The following is a 17,622-nucleotide window of genomic DNA, read 5'->3' on the forward strand; positions in this document are numbered from 1 at the left end:
CACAAAATGGGTCGGGTCACTGGTTGATCCACAGGTGTTTCCAGCATGGAAATTCCATTTTCTGTGTCTGCACAGAATGCATGGCTGTCTATGAGACTTTGCATTCCTGTGCAGTCCTAGTGGCGGCATATTATGTCGGTTTCCTGCAGTTTGCGGAATATCTGCACGGAGATTCTCCATGTGGACATTCTATCTGTGAACTTAGCCTTATAGTATATGTGGGTGCTATTACTGATAGGCAGCATTGAGATCACTGTTTATCTGTGTGCGGTGACTATTACTGTATAAAGAACAAGGTATTAGGTTAGGGCTACATGGCAAAAATGGGTTGCACAGTCAAAGATCGCCATGTTGTTCTCCTTGAATCGTGCTGAATCTCAGCTATTGTAAGTAAATGTGGTCACACGTAGAGAAATCCAGCGCAAATCAGTTCTTGCTCTTTAGGTGGTTTATTAACCCCTTAACGACGCAGGACGCATCATATCGCGTGGGTCCCGGCGCTAATCAACGGCCGGGACCCGCGGCTAATACCACACATCGCCGATCGCGGCGATGTGCGGTATTAACCCTTTAGAAGTGAAGGTATTAACCCTTTAGAAGGTATTAACCCTTTCTAAAGTGAAACTGAAAGTATCCCGGCTGCTCAGTCGGGCTGTTCGGGACCGCCGCGGTGAAATCGCGGCGTCCTGAACAGCTAATCGGACACCGGGAGGGCTCTTACCTGCCTCCTCGGTGTCCGATCGACGAATGACTGCTCCGTGCCTGAGATCCAGGCAGGAGCAGTCAAGCGCCGATAATGCTGATCACAGGCGTGTTAATACACGCCTGTGATCAGGATGAGAGATCAGTGTGTGCAGTGTTATAGGTCCCTATGGGACCTATAACACTGCAAAAAAAAAGTTAAAAAAAAGTGTTAATAAAGGTCATTTAACCCCTTCCCTAATAAAAGTTTGAATCACCCCCCTTTTCCCATAAAAAAAATAAAACAGTGTAAAAAAAATATATATATAAACATATGTGTAATCGCCGCGTGATTAAATGTCGGAACTATAAAAATATATCATTAATTAAGCCGTACGGTCAATGGCGTACGCGCAAAAAAATTCCAAAGTCCAAAAAAGCGTATTTTGGTAACTTTTTATAACATTAAAAAATGAATAAAAAGTGATCAAAAAGTCAGATCAAAACAAAAATCATACCAATAAAAACTTCAGATCACGGCGCAAAAAATGAGTCCTCATACCGCCCCGTACGTGGAAAAATAAAAAAGTTATAGGGGTCAGAAGATGACATTTTTAAACGTATAAATTTTCCTGCATGTAGTTATGATTTTTTCCAGAAGTGCGACAAAATTAAACCTATATAAGTAGGGTATCATTTTAACCGTATGGACCTACAGAATAAAGATAAGGCGTAATTTGTACCGAAATATGCACTGCGTAGAAACGGAAGCCCCCAAAAGTTACAAAATGGCGCTTTTTTTTCGATTTTGTCGCACAATGATTTTTTTTCCCGTTTCGCCGTGCATTTTTGGGTAAAATGACTAATATCACTGCAAAGTAGAATTGGCGACGCTAAAAATAAGCCATAATATGGATTTTTAGGTGGAAAATTGAAAGGGTTATGATTTTTAAAAGGTAAGGAAGAAAAAACGAAAGTGCAAAAACGGAAAAATCCTGAGTCCTTAAGGGGTTAAACCCTTAAAGCAGCATCATAAAATGTATGGCTTTCTGTGACCCTGTGGTTTCCTGTGACCATACATTTTATGATGCCGTTTTGTGCTGGATTTCTCTACATCTGTCCTGACAAGTTGCTGTTGCTCCACAGCTGTCCGTGCACTTCGCACTTGCAAAGGGGGGAGCTGATCTGCACTAAATGGGGTCACATTGCGACCCCAAATTACCACAGCCACAAATTCATCCTGGATGGAATTATTAAATTTCTCATGTTGTAGTCACAGCCATTTGTGGTTTGCAGCGCAGTCTCATTTACTCGCATTGGCCGATATGCAGCACAATTCAGGGGCGCATCATAGTGATCTTTGGTCACGCAATCTGGGGGCCCCATTTTTCATTTTTGCCCAGGGCCACACTTAGTCTAAAACCGGCCCTGCCCATAGGCATAGGCAGAGTTACCCCCCTCCCCTTTTTCCCATAGGTATAGGAAGAGTTCCCCCCTCCCCTCCCCCTTTCCCCATAAGGTTAGGCAGAGTTGCTCATCCCCCTTTTCCCCATAGGTATAGGCAGAGTTACCCCTCCACCCCTCTTCCCCATAGGTATAGGCAGAGTTAAAATATAAAATAAAATTATGCTCACCTGTTGCCCCACACAGTGATCTCCTCAGCAGCAGGGGCCCGCATCTTCTCCCCTCCACAGTACAGGCGCCAATGAGCGATGTCATCGGTGTCTGTACTGCGTGCTGCGTGGGGGCGGAGGTCACATCTCCTCTGTGTAGCTGCAGCATGTAAACATGACAGCATGTAGCCAGCATGTAAACATGACAGTGATGCACATGGGGATAAAGGGATGGTTCTTAGTTGCACGCCTCTGCAGCATACTTACAAATGCTTTGCGGCACACTTGCAACACACTCGTTAAACACTGATCTATGTAAAGAAAAAGCAGAAACTACCATCTTTTTTTGAGTAAGGGAAATGACCACATTCAATTTAAATTCAGGTCTTTTCATAGCTTGGCAGTACTCTGTGGACTATAAACTGATTCAGGACCAAGGGCAGTAGCATTTATTCAATAGGAACGCAGTGCCCTGGCTTGACTAAACCTTGAATAACTTTCTGGTAACAAAACTGTTCTTTATGTAGCTGATGTTATGTGTCAAATTCTGATTAATTTGCCGCTGAGGTTTCCACCATTGCTTTTTCTCATTGTTTACATTACAAAATAATGGCTTAAGCTATGTAAAAGTATCATTGTATGAACTTCTACATAAAAGTACTACTATGACATTTCCAGGTCCATAATAATAACCCTTATTTATTGAGTGCCAACACACTCAGCAGCACTTTACAATTGGGCAAGTAGAATGAACAAATATAATGACAGGTATTTAAAAATCAAGGACCAAACAATGTAAGCAAAGTGAATATTGGTTCTCTGTTTAAATGCAATGATTTTTTTTTTGTCTTGTATTACATAATAATATAGCAGAGAATCAACAAAAATAAAACAAATGAATATTTGGCAGTGTAAATGATGTGGTGAGCTGCCGAAACTATGGCTAATTACTAAAAATGAATTGTGACAATATTCCTCTGATGATACTTGCAGCTTGAAATCATTAAAACCCATACAAATCCAGTGGCAGAGAAAGGAACAAACTAATATGCCATTTACTGCCCAGGCATTGGCATTGTACACAATGGGGGAGATTTATCAAAACCTGTTCAGAGGAAAAGTTGCCCAATTGCCCAAAGCAACCAATCAGATCGCTTCTTTCATTTTTTCAGAGGCCTTTTAAAAAATGAAAGAAGCGATCTGATTGGTTGCTATGGGCAACTCAGCAACTTTTCCTCTGGACAGGTTTTGATAAATCTCCCCCAATGTGTTCTTTTGATTGAGTTGTAAAACAAGTGCCATATTTTCCTAAGCCAGTTAATTCCCATGGTGCTGACCAAATAATTATGAGACAGAACATAATAAGAGTATACAGGGGGGCAAAAAAGTATTTAGTCAGCCACCAATTGTGCAGGTTCTCCCACTGAAAAAGATGGCCTGTAACTTTCATCATAGGTATACCTCAACTATGAGAGACATAGGCCCAGATTTATTAAAGAATGTCTACAATAGAGCTATTTTCCCACATTTATTTGGGTGCTGGGTTTGATTAGCGTTCATCTTATTTATCAAGAAGGTACAGCAGGATGATGAATTTTGCGCAGCTTTGCTATGGTGGGAAAAGCTCTACCACATACACTTTTTCTAGATGCTTGTGAAGGAGGAAAGCAGACACTTTCCCAGGTCCTGAATTTGGAAGGTTAGGTGTTTTTACCTAATTTTACAGAGCTGCCGGGACATTTTTACTTGCATTTTAGACGCTACAATCAAATTTGATTGCAGTGTCTAAGGGGTTAAAACTGTGCATCACCGTGATCGGCCGCAGATAGGCACCAGGATCACTCAGCTATGACCCGTGCTCAGCTCCTGAGCGCATGTCATAGAAGGGGAGTGGGTCGCTGTCGTTCACAAGAGGTTAAAGGTTGAATTGCGGACGGTAAAAGGGATTCTCATGCCTACAGGTAAAATGGTACCTTTGCGCACAAAATAGCAAAATAGCTAATTATAAATACGTGACTACTGCATGGTCAAACAGAAAAAGTTCTATGGGTAGGCAAAGAGAGTGAAACAGTTTACATCAAAAGATGCATAAAAGTCACTAAATATGCTGCTTGAACCTGAACTGTGCCAAAACATAGACCAAAAAATGCTCTAAAAGCAATGATAAATCTCCCCCATAAAGAGAAAAAGAATCCATAAAATCATATTGTCTGATTTTTAAATAATTTATTTGCAAATTATGGTGGGAAATAAGTATTTGGTCAATAAGAAAATGTCATCTCAATACTTTGTTATGTACCCTTTGTTGGCAATGACAGAGGTCAAACATTTTCTGTAAGTCTTCACAAGGTTTTCACATACTGTTGCTGGTATTTCGGCCCATTACTCCATGGAGATCTCCTCTAGAGCAGTGATGTTTTGGGGCTGTCACTGGGCAACACAGACTTTCAACTCCCTCCAAAGGTTTTCTATGAGGTTGAGATCTGGAAACTGACTAGGACACTCCGGGACCTTGAAATGCTTCTTACAAAGCCACTCATTCGTTGCTCGGGCGGTGTGTTTGGGATCATTGTCATGCTGAAAGACCCAGCCATGTTTCGCCTTCAATACCCTTGCTGATGGAAGGAGTGGTGGCCGCATCTTGAACGTGATGTTTCTGATTTTGTCCATTCCTGTGACACTTATGCCTGTGACAAAACTCATCGGCAAAAAACAGCTGGATTCTTGCATCCTTTGCCCATTCCGGAGACTCCGTGGTCCCACATCACTATGGATTTTTATTACCGATCTGCCTCCTTTCCGTAATAACACAGTCATTTGGGTTGTGGTCAAACAGTTTTCCAAAATGGCACATTTCATCCCTCTTCCTGGTCACCCATCTGCTCCATAGCTGGAAAAATACTTCTTGCTTCATATCTTTCATCGACATGGTCTTCTAGAGCATATCGTTTTGGATCGCGGAGTTCAGTTTGTTTTAAAATTCTGGCGAGCTCTCTGTACCCGTCTTGACATCAATCTGGACTTCTCCTCTGCCTACCACCCTCAATCCAATGGTGGAGAGGGTTAATCAAATTATGGAGATTTATTTTTGTCATTTTGTTTCAGCTCGCCAGGACGATTGGGTCGATATTCTCCCTTGGGTAGAATTCTCAAATAATCATAAGGATTCCGAGTCTATGAGGTCTTCTCCCTTTTTTTGTTGTTTATGGACTCCATCTCCGTTCTCCTCTTCTTCTTCCAGTCTCTTCCGGTGATGTTGCTTGTTCAGAGCTTCTCTTCCATTTGGCAACAAACTCGATAGTCTTTTTCTCAAGCTTCTTCTCGCATGAAGGCACAAGCTGATAGGAGTAGAAGATCTCCTCTGTCCTTCTCTCCTGGTGACAAGGTTTGGCTTTCCTCCAAATATATTCGGTTCAAGATACCCTTCTACAAGCTTGGTCCTCGCTATCTTGGTTGCAAAAAATTAATTCTGTCTCTTACAAACTCCTTTTACCTGCTACTTTAATATTCCTAATTAATTCCATGTTTCTCTCCTCAATCCTCTTGTCAAAAACCGGTTTTCACAAAAGCATCTTGTCCCCACACCAGTCTCCGACTCTTCTGATGTCTTAAAGGTCAAAGCGGTTCTTGCCACCAAGACAGTGAGAGGTAAACAATTCTTCTTATTTGACTGGGAAGATTATGGTCCTGAGGAGAGATCTTGGAAGCCAGTGGAGAATATCCTGGACCGTGACCTTCTCAGGAAATTTCTGAACCGCAAAAGGAGGGGAGATCAAGGGGGGGGGTAATGTTACAGTTTGCGCTCCGGCCACCCGTGCTGGCTGTGAGCACATTTCCCTGCCCTCTCTTGCTGCCGACGGGGCTGGGGATGTGCCCGCATGCGAATCCCAGCCAGCAAGCACCTCGGTCTTCTGCCACTTCCTCTCCTGCCTTTCAGCTCCAAGGGCGCGTGCATGCCAGATCTCTAAGATTTAAAGGGCCAGTGCTCCCTTAATTATGCGCAACACCTGTGTCTCCTCTATAAGTTCCTGCTCCTACATCCCTGCCGGATCTTTGTTGCCTTGTGCCTTTGAGAAAGCATTACTGTGTTTTTCCTTGCCTTGTTACTGAGCCCCTGCTATGTTCCTGACCTTGCTCCTGTGCCACCTGCCTACTGACCCCCTGCTTTGTTCCGGACTACACACCTGTGCTGCCTGCTCTGACCTACTGCTCTCCTGACTATGAGTTCCTGTTCTCCATCTGTACCTCAAATCTCTTCAGCCACCTGTGTGGTCGAGTCATGCTAGGGGTAGCGACCTGAGTGCCACCTGCCGCAGCAAATCCATCCTGCTTTGCGGCGTGCTCTGGTGAAAACCAGCGGCACATTAGACTCTGCTCCCTGGTACAGCCCGCTTCATCTGCCACACAGGTCCAGCGGATCTACTACCTCCAGCGTTCCTGTCTACTGAACTGTGAGTGTTAATATATATATATATATATATATATATATATATATTTATATATATAGATATATTATATTTTTATTAAAAGTATTCCTATTGTACCAAACTGCTAAAATTATATACATTTGGTATCCTGTAATTGTATTGACCCAGAGAATAAAATTATAATGATATTTTTGTCACATGGTGAACGGCTTACATTTTAAATGCAAATAAATGCAATATAGGTGTCACGATTCGGCAGGCTGGAGGTGGATCCTCTGTGTCAGAGAGGGATTGGCGTGGACCGTGTCGGTGGACCGGTTCTAAGTTGCTACTGGTTTTCACCAGAGCCCGCCGCAAAGCGGGATGGTCTTGCAGCGGCGGTAGCAACCAGGTCGTATCCACCGGCAACGGTTCAACCTCTCTGACTGCTGAGATAGGCATGGTACAAGGGATAAGGCAAGAGCAAGGTCGGATGTAGCAGAAGGTCAGGGCAGGCAGCAAGGATCGTAGTCAGGGGCAACGGCAGGAGGTCTGGAACACAGGCAGGAACACTCAAGGAAAGGCTTTCTCTGGCACAAGGGCAACAAGATCCGGCAAGGGAGTGCAGGGGAAGTGAGGTATAAGTAGGGAGTGCACAGGTGGAAACTCAGGAAGATTGGGCCAGGCACCATCATTGGTGCACTGGCCCTTTAAATTGCTGAGACCCGGCGCGCGCGCGCCCTAAGGAGCGGGGCCGCGCGCACAGGGAAAACACAGACGGGGAACGGGTCAGGTACGGGACTTGGGATGCGATTCGCGAGCGGGCGCGTCCCGCTATGCGAATCGCATCCCCGCCGGCAATGACAGTGCAGCGCTCCCGGTCAGCGGGTCTGACCGGGGCGCTGCAGAGAGAGGGACGCCGCGAGCGCTCCGGGGAGGAGCAGGGACCCGGAGCGCTCGGCGTAACAATAGGCAAGTTTAATTTTTTTCTTTGTCCCCCACCCAAAAAAGATCAAATTTAGTAATAAAGCTATATGAACTCCAAAAGGCTGTCATTAAAAAGTGCAACTTAACAAAAAAATGTGTGTAAAAAAATGTAAAAAACAAAAACAAAAAAAACTTACAAAGTTATAATTCTTGAATGAATGCAATGATGAAAAAACAGCTGTTTGGTCAATAAGGCCCAAATTGTCTTGGTCTCCAACAGGTTAAAAGGAGCAACATCAATTAGTCGGATAACAAACGTAGCTCCTTTAACCCCTTAAGGACGCAGGATGTAAATGTACGTCCCGGTGCGGTGGTACTTAACGCACCAGGACGTACATTTACGTCCTGTGCATAACCGCGGGCATCGGAGCGATGCCCGTGTCATGCGCGGCTGATCCTGGCTGCTGATCGCAGCCAGGGACCCGCTGGCAATGGCCGACGCCCGCGATCTCGCGGGCGTCCGCCATTAACCCCTCAGGTGCCGGGATCAATACAGATCCCGGCATCTGCGGCAGTGCGCGATTTCAATGAACGATCGGATCGCTGCTGCGGGAATCCGATCATTCAGAACGCCGTACGGAGGTCCCCTCACCTTCCTCCTTCCGGCTCCCGGCGTCTCCTGCTCTGGTCTGAGATCGAGCAGACCAGAGCAGAAGATGACTGATAACACTGATCTGTTCTATGTCCTATACATAGAACAGATCAGTATTAACAATCATGGTATTGCTATGAATAGTCCCCTATGGGGACTATGCAAGTGTAAAGAAAATGTAAAAGTAAAAGTGAAAAAAAGTGAAAAATCCCCTCCCCCAATAAAAAAGTAAAACGTCAGTTTTTTCCTATTTCACCCCCAAAAAGCGTAAAAAATAAATTTAATAGACATATTTGGTATCATCGCGTGCGTAAATGTCCGAACTATTAAAATAAAATGTTAATGATCCCGTACGGTGAACGGCGTGAACGTAAAAAAAAAAAAAAGTCCAAAATTGCTACTTTTTTAATACATTTTATTTAAAAAAATTATTAAAAAATGTATTAAAAGTTTTTTATATGCAAATGTGGTATCAAAAAAATGTACAGATCATGGTGCAAAAAATGAGCCCTCATACCGCCGCTTATACGGAAAAATAAAAAGTTAGAGGTCATCAAAATAAAGGGATTATAAACGTACTAATTTGGTTAAAAAGTTTGTGATTTTTTTAAGCGCAACAATAATATAAAAGTATGTAATAATGGGTATCATTTTAATCGTATTGACCCTCAGAATAAAGAACACATGTCATTTTTACCGTAAATTGTACGGCGTGAAAACGAAACCTTCCAAAATTAGCAAAATTGTGTTTTTCTTTTTAATTTCCCCACAAAAAATAGTGTTTTTTGGTTGCGCCATACATTTTATGATATAATGAGTTATGTAATTACAAAGAACAACTGGTCGTGCAAAAAACAAGCCCTCGTACTAGTCTTTGGATGAAAATATAAAAGAGTTATGAATTTTAGAAGGCGAGGAGGAAAAAATGAAAACGTAAAAATGTAATTGTCTGAGTCCTTAACGCCAAAATGGGCTGAGTCCTTAAGGGGTTAAAGGGGTGCTCCAGTGGAAAACGTTTTTTTTTTTTAATCGACTGGTGGCAGAAAGTTAAACAGATTTGTAAATTGCTTCTATTTAAAAATCTTAATCCTTCCAGTACTTATTAGCTTCTGAATACTACAGAGGAAATTATTTTCTTTTTTAACACAGTGCTCTCTGCTGAATCGCGAACACAGTGCTCTCTGCTGACATCATGACCACAGTGCTCTCTGCTGACATCTCTGTCCATTTTAGGAACTGTCCAGAGCAGCATATGTTTGCTATGGGGATTTTCTCCTACTCTGGACAGTTCTTTAAATGGACAGAGATGTCAGCAGAGAGCACTGTGCTCATGATGTCAGCAGAGAGCTCTGTGTTCCAAAAAAAAAAGAATTTCCTCTGTAGTATTCAGCAGCTAATAAGTACTGGAAGGAGTAAGATTTTTTTAATAGAAGTAATTTACAAATCTGTTTAACTTTCTGGCACCAGTTGATTTTAAAAAATAAAAGTTTTCCACCGGCGTACCCCTTTAACCTGAAAAGATCTAACCTGCTAAATCTCTATGGGAACTTATTGTGTCAAATAGTCAGCATCCACTAAAATGTGTATTATAACCCAATAAAAGACACATAATTAGTAGGGTCCGTAGAACATTATATTGGTAGTTATCATAAGGAGAACTTCATTTACTCTTATCGGTAATACAATGTTCTTCAAATATGTCAACCTTCCAGATGGCTAAAAAAGTATTGTTGATGATGATCATTTCCTGCCTCCATTTTTCATCCTGAACAGTAACATATCGAGCAGGACCAGTAGATTGAAATCTGCTTGATAAACAACTTCATGTGAAAGACCTGGCTCCTTGATGGAGAACTGTAAACCTTGGAGAGTTGATGGAGGATCTGCTTTGAGTTCTGGTGTCATCTTAGTTTTTGACCTTGGCGGAGTATTTACTGTGTCCCTGTGCACAAGGGATAATAATTGTCAAGTATGTTCATTGCATTTATTCAGCAAGAGACATACTACTCCATGTCCACTAACAGCTAGAAAAACTATTAAATGAAGCATGCTGGGAGCTCGGTTTATGCTGTGCAGCTTAGGTGAAGCGTAATTCGCTAAATCATAACTTTCCTTTTCAGATCGGGAAAAGTTTGTTACATTTCACGCCAAGTTAGGTATTTCCTCTTTTCATTATCAATGATACCTGGAAAATAACAAGTCTATTTAGGTAAAGATAGTCTCTAGACATAGGTTTTAATATTTAAAAGTAGAACATCTGTGCAAACTGGGGAGTGGAATTGAATCATTTAATGTAGTGAAAAGCTTTCTCAGGAGGAGCCTCCTCTCAGCAGTTTTTATAGTTTGCAATTATAGTAAATTCAGTTTGGTATAAAATGGAAAAATATAATACAGTAATATATTTATTTAGCATACGTCTTTGGTTGCATCAGTTAATGTTCTCTATTGAAAGCGAGTGGAATAGCAAGAATTAGCAAGGTTTTCTGAAGTCTCATACAACAGTTAATAGACTTTGGGGGATATTTATCAAAGTTGTCTATGTCCCTCATCAATATAGCCCAAACTACAGAGTGTTAGGCTGGTCTATTGTGCACCTAATTTATCAAAAGGCGCACGGCTCTTTATAAATTCTGTGCACAGACTTTGGGATCTATGCTTTACACTGTATTTAAACCTGCTCTAACATGGTCTGACTTTTCGGCGTACTTTCAGCCGATGCGACTTGTCACAGAAAAGTCACTTTTGATAAATTCAGCACCAATTCATTTTCCAATGCATTTCGGTCTAAAATAGACCAGAATGCATCATTTTCTAAAAATCCTCTAAAGCAAAAGTCCCAGAAAAGTCGCACATATTTAGACTGCGACTTTTTGTGCGACAAATTTAGACAGGAAAAACCAGTCTAAATCATTTGATAAATATCCCCCTTTGTGTTTATGATGTACCAACATGACTATATGCACAAGATGTTTCTAGGTCAATTACTAGGCCTCTATTGAGGTACACAATATGGCTCCATACTATGTAGTCCTAGTCCCTTTGTGTAATTTCAGTAAAATATTTTACTAATGCATTTGAAACAAATCATTTCTCAACAATAAACACCTATCTCAAAGCACCAGACTCAAATTCTTATTCAACGTTGCAAATAGTTTATTTAAAAACCAGACATTTAAAAACATAATAAAAAAGAGAGCAGCAGCAACCAATGAGAAAACATACAAGTGCCTTGGTGAAATCTGAGGGAAGAATTACTGCTGTTTAATAAGGGTCCAGCAGGAAGACCTAAACAATATAGGGGGAGATTTATCAATACCCGTCCAGAGGAAAAGTTGCCCTGTTGCCCATAGCAACCAATCAGCTCGCATCTTTCATTTTTAACAAGGCCTCTGCAAAATGAAAGAAGCGATCTGATTGGTTGCTATGGGCAACTGGGCAACTTTTCCTCTGCACATGTTTTGATAAATCTCCCCCATAGTGTTTAATCTCCCAAAGCCAAATAAAGAAAAAGTACCTAATCAGAATCAGTGACTGAGGTGGGGAGAGAATTTCTAAAACTTAACCTTCAATGTGTACTCAAATAAAATCTTGTGAGAACACCTCCAGTGTTAAACATATCCATGTTTCAACAATTAAATGTGGGAACAGTCAGGTGGACATTTTGCCATTTGCTATTGCAAATAACAGATATCAGACAGATAATCCTACTGATAGCTAAAGAACAAATGTATGGACCAGACTAAATCAACCCGGGGACTGTATTCACATCCCCTTTAAATATGTCCACTCACACTTATCTAGTAATTACAAGTAGAGGTTACACATCAGTGAGCAACCAAGCGGAAAAATCCACTGGCATTACGATGCAGATGTCATACATAGAAACAAGTACCCAATGTGTTTCTGCCGCAATTGAGCGGCATCTTCAGGGGTAATTCACACACTGTATAATAGATAAATATGTTGTAGATGTTTGCTCAAATCTTACAAGAGATTTGTGCAACCACAGCAAAATATGCAACAGAAAGAAAAATGTTTTTATATTTAGGAAAGAAGATCTGCGGCATGTCTGGGGTAGCAGCCATTGATATCAGGACAGCATTATATCAAACCCCTGTTATTGGTGACATCTCGCCTTTCCACTCCAGGAACCTGTAGAAAGAAATATATGCACAATATATGTATCCATATTGTATTCCTGGAAAAAAGAGAAATTGCGGTCCCCATAGCTTTGGTAACCTACTCACAGTAATCCATTGGAGGAATAGGGCAACCTGCAAAAATACATAATAAAGAAATATGTAATCCCCATCTCCATTTATTTAATTCCCTGTAGGGAGAAAGAGGGGCTCGAGGGTACCGTTCGGCGGTATACTCAAAGTTGACAGTGACTAACCTGCAGTGTCAGGGAGCCGTGACCACTGGCTTCACTGCTCTGACAAAACATGTCTCTGGCGTCTGACGTTATATCCGCCGGCCGCCGTGCTGCGTCAGAAGGGCCGCACCCCCGTCTGATGTTAGTATAGGGTTGGGCTATAATGTTCAGATGCAGCACAATCCATCAGCTGGGTGGATAAACAAAGGGGCGTGATTATTGGCACTGATGCAAAGTATAGCATCACAGAGCCTCTTAGAGTCTGTCAGACTGATAGCTGACTAGTCTCCAGTAGTCTCTAGCTGATCATAATTATGTATAGAGAGTTTTATTCTTAACCATGGGTGTAAAATAGTTATTGAGAATGTAATAGCGCAGTCAGGGATCGGGTAACGTGAACCTATATTTTTTAAAAAGAGAAACACTCCGCCGCTGTTCAGCCCCAACCGGTCACTGACTGCGTAATTCACCAAGTATCCACAGAATTTAGACATCGTTATAGGTAGATGGAGTTATAGTTTTTATATTCATTAATGCTCGGGGCATGAGGGAAGGGTCAAGCAATATAAAGTATTTTTTTTTGGTAATTGATCATTTTACTTTTAAAGATAGATTTAACATAGGGGGAAGGGGAAGCGAGGCCCAAACTCTCAATGTCATATTCTATAAACAGCTTTATGATGTATAAAATCTGCATGGTGTATGAAAAGAACGGACGGAAGAATGCAGGGATATTGTATCGAGGAATTGGCATGGTATAATAAATAAATGGGTTCCCCCAAACCCTAATACTGGCCCCCATCTCTATGTCCTAAGGGTTTTTTGGTAAGTCCCTAACAGGGAAGGAGAAATTAAACGGGGCCTAGTGAGCCTGATATACCCTAATGTCACTCATAACCCTCAACCTAGGCAGGATGGTCAACCCTAAAAAGGGCGGTCCCACTCTCAAACATCCTATTACCCTAAAAGCCCTATGCTAGTGATGGTGACACTAACTTGAGGGGTCAGCTACTACCCCCACTACCTATCTAACCGTCATCAGTTATGGATAATAGAGATGGGGGCCAGTGGTAACTGGGAAAAGAGTGGGGGGGAGAGGAAATAAAAGGGGGAATTTGATTATAAGAAGCATGCTAATGTCAGCTGTTCGTTCAGTCCAGAGGGAGCAACCGTATTCAATTTATATATCCAGCAGCTCTCCCTCTGGAGTAATAGACGGTCCACATCTCCTCCTCTTATTGATGGAATGATGCACTCAATCCCCATGAATGGTAGCTTACTGTAATTTCCTGCATCCCACACTCACAAGTTGCGATTTATATAACTTATCTTGTATTGCAATTCATCAACTGGTGGGGATTGTGATTGAACATTTTTAAAAGAATTTAAAAACTGGCCACTGCTAACTACGTTTGCCACATTCAAATGAATAAGGTAGGGCACAGGTCCGGAGGGAATACAGCAGCGGCTGGTTATTAAATCATCCCGCCTTGTCCGGCTGCCATATCCCCAAAATGTGGTGTAAATGCACCCTTAGATAGAGTTTCACTGATCCATATCCTTTAACCACTGTCACTAAATGTTTAAAAATAGCCATATTACACCTGATGTTCCAACTAGATTTACTCAAGGCATACAGTCAAAATCTACAATAATAAAACATGACATTTTCGGAAGGGCTATTCTAATTTGAATGAGATTGTTAAGGGGTTAAGAGAAATTGCTCAACTTTGCTTGTTTGTTTTCTGACTATTTATCTGGTTGTGTAATTGGCTCTTATGTCTATATTGCATATTCTAAACACAGTCAAGGTAGTACATTAGAGCAGTTTAGCAGTAAAGCACTGAATTTGCTTGATAAGCAGAGCATTGACTTACAACATCTAGCTTGCTGGTAATCAATACCTGGAATCTCTTCCAAATGTATGCAAAGCTTTCCACCTCCTAAGAGATAATGTTGGACTACTTTTATATGTACCATAATGTTTAACAAGAATGTGGGCACCTGGAGCATATACAGTACAATAATTTACAGTCTGTGAAATAAATATGAGCAATGATTTTATCATACTGTACTGCTAGATTCGCAAATAGAAAAATTAGCAAATATTAGTCAAATATTTACATCGCTACTGTATGGATCTAAAAAAAATACTGAACATGTGTTTTTACTAAGGGGTGACTCTTAGGTGTCACTATTTCAGAAGACTTAAAGGTAGGCAGACAATGTCATAGAACAGCAGGAAATGCTAGAAGAATGCTTGAGTGTATAGGGAGAGGTATTAGCAGTAGAGAGGGAAGTGTTCATGGGTGTACAGGGAGAGGTTATAGCAGTAGAAAGAGGAAAGTGATCATGGCACTTTACAGAGCACTGGTGAGACCTCACTTGGAGTATAGTGTGTGCAGTTCTGGAGACAAAATCTCCTGAAGGATACAGATACTCTAGAGAGAGTTCAGAGAAGAGCTACTTAACTAGTACATGGGTTGCAGAATGAAATCTTACCAGGAAAGATTAAAGCATCTTAACATGTATAGCTTGAAAGAAAGACGAGACAGAATGGATATAATAGAAACTATGTAAGGGGATAAAAAATATGTAAGGTGAATCAGCAACAGTGAAGGAAGAGAGTATAATAAACCCCTTAAGGACTGAGCCCTTTTTCACCTTAAGGACTGAGCCCTTTTTTGCAATTCTGACCAACGTCACTTTACGCATTAATAACTCTGGGATGCTTTTACCGATTATTCTGATTCCGAGAAGGTTTTTTCATGACATATTCTACTTTAACACAGTGGTAAATTTTCATGGTTACTTGTATCCTTTCTTGGTGAAAAATCCCCAAAAATCATAAAAATTTAGAAAATTTTGCATTTTTCTAACTTTGAAACTCTCTGCTTGTAAGGAAAATTAACATTCCAAATAAATTATATATTGATTCACATATACAATATGTCTACTTTATATTCGCATCATAAAGTTGACGTGTTTTTACTTTTGGAAGACATCAGAGGGCTTCAAAGTTCAGCAGCAATTTTAAAATTGTTAACAAAATTTTCAAAATCTGAATTTTTCAGGGACTAGCTGAGTTTTGAAGTGGATTTGAGGGGTCTTCGTATTAGAAATACCCCATAAATGACCCAATTATAAAAACTGCACCCCCCCCCACAAAAGTATTCAAAATTACATTCAGAAAGTGTGTTAACTTTAGGTGTTTCACAAGAATAGCAGCAAGGTTAAGGAGAAAATTCAAAATCTTCATTTTTTACACTCACATGTTCTTGTGGACCCAGTTTTTGAAATTTTACTAGGGGTAAAAGGAGAAAAAGCCCCCAAAATTTGTAACCCAATTTCTCTAGGGCAAGGAAATACCTCATATGTGTATGTCAAGTGCTCTGTGGATGTACTACGAGGCTCAGAAGGGAAGGAGCGACAATGGGATTTTGGAGACTGAGCTTTTCTGAAATGGTTTTCGGGAGGCATGTCACATTTAGGAAGCCCCTATTGTCACGATGCCGGCTGGCAGGTAGTGGACCCTCTGTGCCAGAGAGGGATGGCGTGGACCGTGCTAGTGGACCGGTTCTAAGCCACTACTGGTTTTCACCAGAGCCCGCCGCAAAGCGGGATGGTCTTGCTGCGGCGGTAGTGACCAGGTCGTATCCACTAGCAACGGCTCACCTCTCTGGCTGCTGAAGATAGGCGCGGTACAAGGGAGTAGGCAGAAGCAAGGTCGGACGTAGCAGAAGGTCGGGGCAGGCAGCAAGGATCGTAGTCAGGGGCAACGGCAGAAGGTCTGGAAACACTGGCAAAGGACACACAAGGAACGCTTTCACTGGCACTAAGGCAACAAGATCCGGCAAGGGAGTGCAAGGGAAGTGAGGTAATATAGGGAAGTGCACAGGTGATAATCCTAATTGGAACCACTGCGCCAATCAGCGGCGCAGTGGCCCTTTAAATCGCAGAGACCCGGCGCGCGCGCGCCCTAGGGAGCGGGGCCGCGCGCGCCGGGATAGAACAGACGGGGAGCGAGTCAGGTAGGGGAGCCGGGGTGCGCATCGCGAGCGGGCGCTACCCGCATCGCGAATCGCATCCCGGCTGGCAGCAGGATCGCAGCGCCCCGGGTCAGAGGACGTGACCGGAGCGCTGCAGCGGAGGGGGAGAAGCGAGCGCTCCGGGGAGGAGCGGGAACCCGGAGCGCTCGGCGTAACAGTACCCCCCCCCTTGGGTCTCCCCCTCTTCTTGGAGCCTGAGAACCTGAGGAGCAGACTTTTGTCAAGGATGTTGTCCTCAGGTTCCCAGGATCTCTCTTCAGGACCACAACCCTCCCAGTCTACTAAAAAAAAATTTTTTCCTCTGACCTTTTTGGCAGCCAAAATCTCCTTGACCGAGAAGACGTCCGAGGAGCCGGAAACAGGAGTGGGAGGAACAGATTTGGGAGAAAAACGGTTGAGGATGAGTGGTTTGAGAAGAGAGACGTGAAAGGCATTAGGGATACGAAGAGAAGGAGGAAGAAGAAGTTTATAAGAGACAGGATTAATTTGACACAAAATTTTGAAAGGACCAAGATAGCGTGGTCCCAACTTGTAGCTAGGGACACGGAAGCGGACATATTTAGCGGAGAGCCATACCTTGTCTCCAGGGGAAAAAACGGGGGGAGCTCTTCTTTTCTTATCCGCGAATCTCTTCATGCGTGAAGAAGCCTGTAAGAGAGAATTTTGGGTCTCTCTCCATATAATGGAAAGGTCACGAGAAATTTCATCCACAGCGGGCAGACCAGAGGGCAAGGGGGTAGGGAGGGGGGGAAGAGGGTGACGGCCGTACACCACGAAAAATGGGGATTTGGAGGAAGATTCAGAGACCCTGAAGTTATACGAGAATTCGGCCCATGGAAGGAGATCTGCCCAGTCATCCTGTCGGGAGGAAACAAAATGTCGCAAATAATCACCCAGGATCTGGTTAATTCTTTCTACT

This window comes from Hyla sarda, chromosome 2 (genome assembly GCF_029499605.1).
Source record: "Hyla sarda isolate aHylSar1 chromosome 2, aHylSar1.hap1, whole genome shotgun sequence".
NCBI lineage: Eukaryota > Metazoa > Chordata > Amphibia > Anura > Hylidae > Hyla > Hyla sarda.